The 7,448-nt window shown below is 38.8% G+C and overlaps 1 protein-coding gene across 2 annotated transcripts in view; it reads left to right on the top strand.

Annotated features, from left to right (window-relative positions):
* The first annotated feature begins 5,655 nt into the window (after positions 1 to 5,655).
* ATP8A1 (ATPase, aminophospholipid transporter (APLT), class I, type 8A, member 1) overlaps positions 5,656 to 7,448 on the top strand; it is a 113,475-nt gene continuing 111,682 nt past the window's right edge. The window contains exon 1 of one of the 2 annotated variants that reach the window (XM_010574476.1): positions 5,656 to 5,764. The gene's annotated coding sequence lies outside the window, so the exon portion shown is untranslated. The remainder of the gene's footprint in view (positions 5,765 to 7,448) is intronic. The other variant, XM_010574478.1, reaches the window with a different exon arrangement.

Below are 7,448 nucleotides of genomic sequence, written 5' to 3'. Positions count from 1 at the left end.
TTCTTACTCTCATTCTTCGCGCTGTTTTTTCATAATGAAATTTTGTAACAGCTGATGCTTTGCTATTGTCTGTTCATGTGTTGTGGTTTTTTTATCCTTCCTGTCTGGATTCTGTACTTCAGGGTTTTTTTTTTTTTTTCTTCGTCAACTTTCTGAACGTTTGGGTCAGCATTCTTCTGTTGTCTTGGAACCTTCTGATAGATTGCAGAAGGGCAACCAACTCTTTTTCATTTTTGCTGTGTCTTAAATGCATCTTTTCAAACACACCTTTGTCAAAAAAAGCTACTTTCACCAAGAGATGATCTGGTGAAATTTCCCTTCCGTTCTTAAGTATAGGTATGCTTTTATTGTTCCTGTAATTACTTGCAGGCAATATTTTTGTGACAGGCCAGCCTCTGGTTATTTAATAGGCTGAGTTCATACGAATTGGTTTGATGCCAATGGATCCTTGCTCTTCTGGAGGAAGAATTACAGCACTTAATGTAGACCTGCTGCACTGATATGCGAGACCTTTTCTTAGGTTAGTCAGCAGTTAAGCTCTAGCTTATAGTTGTGGTTTTTAAAATTTCATAAAGTTGTAGCCTGTAAGAGTCGGGGGGTGATGTAATGCAGTTAGGCTCAGGTTTGCAAATGTAGTTTGATAGATGTCCTACTTCATATCTGAAAGTGAACAGTTGAAATCTTAGACGTGATTTCCTGTAAGGTGCCACATTGCATCAGGGATTGTAATAGTGGGACAAATCCGCAGTCTTGACTTCTGTCCTCTTGGTTGTAGATTGGTAGGCATTTCAAATGAATGTATAAAACACCTCAGCTTTTAACATCCTTCCTTGTTGAAAAGCTTATCCCTTTTTAATTTTAGTTCCTGACGTTATTTTGGGCCATTTGAGTACCAACCAGTTGTTGTCAAATTCTTTACTCACCTTATGTAAGTAAAATAAATTGAAGATTTCCTTGCGGGTCTTGTTTGAAAGAATGAATATAATTAAATAAAGCTTTTGATGATTTAATCTGTTTATGCTAGATGAGTGTGGGTGAGACATGGCAGAAATTGGAAATGCTTTATGATAGTTTTCTGAAGATGCAGAATACAAACAAACCCTGGGAACATGAGAGATAATTTTTAGTTGCAATTCTAGTAAATGCATCATGTGGGGAAACTCCCAGTCACACTCAAAGTGATACTTACGAACGTGCAGTCCTATATCTGACAAATTAGCGGAAAATTTCACTTACAAACCATAATATATAGACTTAAAAAAACAAAACAAAACAAACTGTTGCAGGATAGGTCTGCCCAGCACATAGGCCAGAGTGATATAGCGTCCCTTGAAGACATTTGGCATGCTGAGAGCCCAGAAGCAGTGCCTGAGCTTTGACTTGCCTTGCAGCTGTGTAGCAAAGAGTTCTCTTTGACCTCAGGCAGCTCTAAAAATCAGCAGCTACCTGGCAAGAAGAGTCTGCCCAATTTCTGGCTAGGCATTGGGCATGTATTAGCTAAGCAGGATGGATGCATAGCTGCAGAGGAGCTGAAAATCAGGTTTGCTGACTCTTGGCTGAAGTTCTTGGGTGGGTAATCCAAGCAAAATATAATGGTATTGTTGCAAAGGGTGGTACATGGATATTTAAAGAAACGGCATTGTGGGAGGGTAGGATGTAGAAGCTCTGTATCAAATGTTGTATTGGAATTCCATGTCTTTTTTTTCTTTTTTTTTTTTTTTTAACATTCTTATTGATAATCTTACATGTAAGTAGAGCATTTCAAAGAACGTTTTATGTCTCTTGTTGCTTGGAAAACATTTTAGTCATTTAAGTTAAGCACGTTTACCATTTGAGACAACATAATAACTTCAGTAATGTATAAGCTTTTAGTTATTTTATGTATATACACATGTAGACAAACACGGAAGAAAAATTGTATCTCCTTGATACTGAGTTTTGTGTATTAGTCTAGTCTGTGAGCTCTAAGTGAATGTATTCTAAAGTTTAGGCAGGGAGGTGATGGGACATGTGTAACCTTTAAAGCTTTCAGGGTAGTATAATGCACCTAGGGCAGGAGAGCTGGTTTTACTGAAGCTGCAGAGTAGAGAGGGCTATGTGTGAGGCTCAGAACTTAACTCCTAAGATTGCTTTTCAAGGGAAAATTGAGAAATGTGAATTCAAGGTAGTAGGAAGTGAGGCAGTGAATGTTTATGAAGCTTCTCAGCACCTTTTTGCTGTCATTTTAATTAGAGGAGAACAAATAAATGCCATAATACTGATAAATGAAAATAAATGTCTATGGTAGTGTGTTTAACAAACAGGTAATATATAGTGTTTAATGCCTGCTAACATTTGCTTTAACTCTATCACTGTCAGTATTCAAGGCTTATACTGGCATGAGTTTTAAAGTTAATGCTTTAATTTTAAAGTAGTACATTCCACAGATATGCAAACTCTTTCCTTATTTCCTGAACTTAGGCTATTTTCACACAATAGTTTCCAGCTTTTCCATCCAAGTGTTCTCACAGGAGTCATATTTCATGTTTGCTCCTTCATCGAGCAACTGGAAAGTAAATGTCCTATACCTGGAATGAAGGTGTGCTCACCATGTGATGGATTTGGGCTCAGTCAGGTATAAACATGTGATTGGATGTGCACCTGCAGCTTGGCTGAAAACCTAGTCATCTTGAAGATGTGCCTATATCCAGTTGTGTTATAGGGATACATGTTTATGGAGTTGTGAGCTGGAGGTCGTGCATAGCCAGTTGTGCAATGGTTGTCACTCCAAGGAGAGGTAATGACAAGAATAGGAAATGGCATGCTTAGTCTACCATGCATGCCTGTGTGATTCCTTGAGTCGAGGACTATTGTGTGAACACTTGTTCAGGTGGGCCCAGTCTGTTAGGATGGCTGCCCTTCTTCTGAAGGGTCTTCTTGAGATATATACTGAAATTTGAATAGAGGTGTGTTGGATATGTACCTTTCATTGGGGGAGTTGGAAGGAAGGAAATAAAGACATTGCAGTGGATGAATGTAGTAGTGGGGATTTCCTGTGTAGTAATGGAATCTGTGAATTCTGAATGGGAAATAGCATGAAATTACAAGTTTCTGCTGAGTCTTTGCACAATGTGTGGAGACTTGACCTTGCAAGGTAGTGTCTGAAATACGTGTTCTGGAGATAATAGGTGAGAAGCTATGTCATGGGGAGTGGACTGGAGGATGACTTGGATTTTGCATAACCTGTTTGTAAGAATTTATAGAACATGCTAGAAATAAGCTTTAAGTTTTCATATACAGCCTTAATTACCCTTGACATGCATATACTTTATGATGAATTCAATTGCATTCTAACATAATTTTTTTCTATGTCTCTTTCTCATTTGGCATACAGAATGAACAATGCTTATTTAACAAGCAGCTATACACACACAGATTGTTGTTACTGTTTAAAACTTTTTAGTGTTTGATTTATGCCATACCCTTATTTACTTTACAAGCTCCAACCTGAATAGATTGCTTAGGCCTGTTGGTCATCATTGTAATGGCTGAGTGATTGACAAAACATTAGTGAAAAGTTTTAAGAGAGAAGAATACATTGGTATCCCCTTTTACAGATGAAAGTTATGATGCAGGTTGGTACAAGATTCCTCACAGCTTATAGAGGAATATATGAGAAGCTCAGCTTTCACTGACTAGTGGAGGCAGGTGCTGAGAATGTCCGTCTAGTAATACCGTTTCAAGTTAAGCCCACACAAAATGAAGAATATACTGATATCACTTCTCTGGGAATAATCTGGGTAGTGTCATGCAGAAAACTTGTAGCAGCTGAAGGAATGGTATTGCATTAACCAACAAATACTTAGTGGTCTTGCTTTCCAAGGATCACCTCCTCCCAGCTCAAGATTATTGGTCCATCTCGGTGAGCAAGAAATCAAGTGAAGGTGGCAGTGGAGCTGCACGGATGAACAAGGAGCCCCTGACAAAACTCAAATGTAAAAAGGGAACATAAAAGAGCTGGAAGTGAGGACAAGTGACTGGAGAGGAGTACAGAGGGATGGGGTTAGCAAAATGAAAGCCCACCTGGGGTTTAATCTGATGAGGGATTTGTAGAAACCCTTCTTCTCCTCCAAATGTAACAGCAGGAAGATGACTGTGGAAAATGTGGGCATGATGCCGAATGGGGAGGGGAACCTGGAGACAAAGGACACAGAAGTGGGTGCAGTACTTGGAGTCTTCTCCACTTTGGTCTCTACTGATAAGATCAGCCTTCAGGAACCACGGGTTCCTGATGCCAGTGGGAAGGTCTGGAGCAAGAAAGGCTTACCTCAGTGGAAGAGGACCGGGTTAAGGAACGCTTAAACAAACTGGGAATACGTGAGTCTGGGGGATCTAATCAGATGCATTCATGAGCGCAGAGGCAGCTGGCCAGTCTCACTGTTAGGCCACTCTTGGTTATCTTTGAAAGGCCATGGTGGTCTGGGGGGTGGTCCTGAGGACTGGAAGGATATAATTGATCTCACTGTAGGGTAGCTTACATCAGTTTCCTGTGTTTGCTTAGTTTTAATGGTGACAATGAATTTTCTATGAGTATTTCTCAGAACAGGTGATTTGTGCAAACAAATAGAGTTAGTAATTTTGATTTAAGGTAGCTATACTACACACATGCTCTTTGTATTTAATGTCATTGTTTAGACATCCTCTTGGTAAACTGTTTTAGTACCATTGAGACTAATGGTTAAATTTTCATGAAATTTTTATGAGAAATCTAGCTATTTGTGTGTTCTTTTGCAAACTCCTAATTGTTACACTGCTGTAGGGGGGTGTGTGTGTTTAAAAGAAGCACAAAGGGGAAAGTGTGTTATGTGTATATGGGGCAGATATAGTGCAGGAAAACAGACTTAGTATAAAATGAATTGTATAAAGGTTGTAGTAAATATCCCTTTAAATATTTGACTTTCCTGTAAATTCAGCAATGACCAATGTTAACTTTTACATGCAAAACTTGAAACTGATCTCCTGAATGATCTCAGTACAATATAGAGATCTTCTGAGCATGTAATGCTTATTTGTCAGATAACTACATTTTCTGTTGCATGTTGCCCAGAATTAACTGATACTACTGGTATATTCTTGAACTTCTTACTTTTTTCGTATGGTAGTGTTCATTTATTTCTCTTGGTGTCTTTCTTTTAAAATATTTGCCTCACTACTGGAAGTAATTTCCAGAATTTTGCAGGTTTTTATATCAAGATCACTCAGCTGAGGGAGCTGGGAAAATTAACCTTTGTTTTGTTGTGATCTGCGTTTTTTTGCTGTTGGTGTTTTGTATGCTCACTTCTGGGTTCAAATGCGTCAACAGACGATAGTTCATATTGCCATGAAGTGGCACAAGCTATTTAAGTGTACTCATGAATTTAGCAGATTTTACAGTTATTATTCATTATCAGTTTTACAAAGCATATTGACTAGATACCTTTTATCCTCATATCTAATCAAAACTATTTAAAAGGCTGAAACTTTTTTGGTTTTAAATGAACAATACTTGTTATTGTGAGAAGTGCAAATGCATTTTCACATTCATAATAGATGTCTTTTTTTGTCATGAAGTGCCTTGAATCTTGCGCATATAAATCTATTTATGTGGAAAATCATGCGGTGTTTTTACAGGCTATGAGAAGACAGATGATGTTTCAGAGAAAACTTCTCTAGCTGATCAAGAGGAACTGAGAACTATATTCATCAATCAGCCCCAGCTAACCAAATTCTGCAATAATCATGTCAGGTATTAACTAGTGGTGATGTTAATACATACTGAATTTCAGAATGTTGCATGGCAAAAATGAAGGAAAGACTCTGTTTATTCCACTTCTGCCATTTCCTCTGACCATTAGTTACAGTCTCAGACTCTGGAGTAGGGAATGAAGCTGACCAACGAGAGCAGCAGAGCTGTTTCATTTACAAACCTGATCTTCCAAATTTTTAAGAACAGGGTGAGAAAGGTCTGGATGGTGAAAGGGTTGCCTTTACAGTTGCACCATCAGCATATCCCTGGAGCATGTATTTGTTCTTCAGCTTTCAGTTCAGTTGAAATTCAGTTCATCTATCGTCTTTGAACATATTTCTGGCATCTGGTAGCTAGATGCCAATGTAGATGTACTTCTCTTGAGCATGGCATTGTTTGTGCTTTGGAAACTCTGTCTTTTTCAGTCAACCAGCTACAAAGATGCTGTGGTTGCTTATGAAACTAGTTTTGAATTTTGAGTTCAGGCTCTAGGACTCTGATGATTTAGGGTGTGGGCTTTTTGTTAGCTTTTATTGAGTTTTAAGTAATACACTGTATACTCATAAATAATGTATATTTAGATCTGAAAACATCCTCAGTTCTGTTGCTAAAATTCAAAGTAAATGAATGGCAAAGATAGCCCAAGTAGGTGTGTTTTTCTGAAGGTACCTTTGATATATCCAGAAATCTTACAGGCATTGAGAATAACATGTAGGAGTTTTCATGGACTTGAGATTACTTTGTAATGGTTTTTGTTTGTGTACGTAACTTGCCTTTTCTGTCCTTCCCTTTGTTTCCTCACAGTGCTGAGGTTTTTGCAGGATATATTCATTCCACCTTTAAATTGACTGATTTATGCAAAGTTAAATTAAATATTACTAACTTTAAAAGGGGTTAAAATATGGTTCCGAGTCTTTAGCTTCTAAGTTTTTGGCATGATTATTTTCACTGTTACTGTTTCAGGACCTTAGATGGTAGCAGTCTGTTCTAAACAAATTTAAGGCTGACAAAGAGCTGGCTGTTCAAACATTTCATGATGATGGCTTAGCAGAGATCATTACACAAGGATGAACTGTATTCTGTTCTTCCAGCCTAGCAAAACTACACTCAATAGCCAACATTTATCACTTTTAAAAAAAAAAAAAAGTGACCTTTCCATTCAGTGAAGGGTATAGCTTTTTTATCTTTTAATAGAATTTTATAATTTTCATCATTTCTTAAATGCACCATTTAAATTAAGTTGATCCTGTTGTTGGTGTATCGTGCAAACTCATAGCCAGTGCAGAAGCTCCGCAGCTCCTCAGTCCTGATTTAGCACCCTCCTCGTTATGCTTATTACATGTCCTTCCCCAGGAATTTTGTCTGCGCTGGAGCCACTGTGCAGTGTTACCTGCCCAGCGTAAGCCATGGCTTGCAGGGCAGGGTACTCTTCTGGGCCCAAGAGCTGCAGGCCTGGGGCCTGCCTCACCTGCTCCCTCAGTGGTGGTGGTGTAACTGCTTGCCTGCTACCTTCTCCTTATTTTTTTTCCTCTCCTCATCGCCTGTAACTGCGTGGCAGTAGGGCTTGGCTGGTTCCTACAGAGCAGGCAGAGGTGACAAGGGAACTTCTTGCCTCAACGTGGAAGCTGGTGACAGTTTCTGTGGGTGGCGGGCGCTTCCCTGGGTTAGCTGGTTCATGGATGCC

Source organism: Haliaeetus leucocephalus, unplaced genomic scaffold (genome assembly GCF_000737465.1).
Source record: "Haliaeetus leucocephalus isolate CR32 unplaced genomic scaffold, Haliaeetus_leucocephalus-4.0 Scaffold439, whole genome shotgun sequence".
Taxonomy (NCBI): domain Eukaryota; kingdom Metazoa; phylum Chordata; class Aves; order Accipitriformes; family Accipitridae; genus Haliaeetus; species Haliaeetus leucocephalus.
The sequence above is the reverse complement of the archived record's forward strand: the minus strand, read 5'-3'. Positions and strand labels throughout refer to the sequence as shown.